Raw genomic sequence first — 1,515 nt, forward strand, 5'->3', positions numbered from 1 at the left:
CAGCGCAAGGGGCAGAGCTGAAGGCACTGGGGTCTCAGGGCTCCATCACCAGCTGCAGGAGCCTCCAAGATCTCTCTCCACTTCCAAAATCCAGGCACCAAAATGTCGCTTAAATTTACCAGTCTGCCAGAGCAGGAAAACCACTCATCTCCATTGGGTAGAACCTCTGGGGACAGGCAGGTCTGACCCCTGCGCCTCCACGCTCCAAACCCTTCAGCTTCCCAGATTTTTCGTCTCCAGGGTGATCAGGTTTGGCTACCTTTAAGTGAGAGCTAGCACCTCCCAAACCCCCTCCCAGCCCTAATGCCAGCCTCCAAAGAGCATCCTGAGGGAGGCCAAACCAGGACACAGCCCTCCCTACGCACGTGTCCAGGGAAAAACCACTTTGGTTACTACCCTGGCTTTTTTTTAATAGAAGATTTCACTTGTTTTTAAAATAATCTGTCCAGCAAGAGAGAATCGCATTAAAAACACCCACTGTGAACCCCCTGATCAGATTATCCCGGAAGCAGAGAGGTAGGTTTGAAATTTGACCCTGGATTGCTGTCAGGAACAGGAGAAATAAAACAATTACAATCATGTTTCTTTTGCAGAGGTGAGAGTAGAAAAATTAAATGCAATAAAATCCTAACGTGCTCCCAAGCTGTAACGCCCCAGGCTGAGCTCTGACTGACAGGAGGCCAGGAAACCTTCCCCAGGTGTTTAGCCAGAGATCCCAAATTAAAAATACATCCAAACGATTATCTCTGCTCCCGCAACCCCACAGCAAACCCGCAATTCCAGGTCTATTTTTATTCCTCAGTTCTGCGTTGCTTCGCCTCTATATTGATCTGGCAGTCACTGCCCACAGCGCAGTTGGAACTGGACGGGCTTTAAGGTCCCTCCCAACCCAACCCATTCCATGATTCTGGAATTCTGGGATTGCTGATAACCCCTCACGTTCACCTGTCCCGCTGGAGGCAGCAGCTGGGGCGTAGCCGGCTGGCACAGCCACCTCCCCACCGGCAAACTGGGCTTTTCCAGCTCTGCCAGAGCCCACCACGAGTCCCAGGTGTCTCCAAAGCCTCTGGAGAGACCTGGATAGAGGGGCCTGGGAGAAACCCCCACACCTGGATCTGTGCGGGTCTGCTGGAAAATTATGGGGTGAAGCCCCCAAACCTGCACCTGGACAGGGGCTGCTGGAAAACAGCCGGGGAAGGGCATGAGGCAGAGCCAGGATTTCAAAAATTCCTTTTGGGAATCATTTCTCTCCAGCTCCACGTCAGCACCGGCACTGCTGCGGAGGGGAGGCTGGAGAAGAATAAAAATGAAATAAATAAAAATGAAATGAAGAGAAATAAAGAGCACCGAGGGCAAAGAGCCACGACCAATAAAACACGGAAAATAAGGTTTAAAAGCAACAAAACGCAGCACCGTAACAATGAAATGCAGCGTTTCACCCGCAGGGGTGACCCTCAGGGACCCCCGGCCCGCCCCTCCCCGCCCGGGGACGCTCCCCCAGCCCGGCCCTCCCCG

The sequence above is a fragment of the Corvus brachyrhynchos genome, unplaced genomic scaffold, assembly GCF_000691975.1.
Source record: "Corvus brachyrhynchos isolate BGI_N302 unplaced genomic scaffold, ASM69197v1 scaffold346, whole genome shotgun sequence".
Taxonomy (NCBI): Eukaryota; Metazoa; Chordata; class Aves; order Passeriformes; family Corvidae; genus Corvus; species Corvus brachyrhynchos.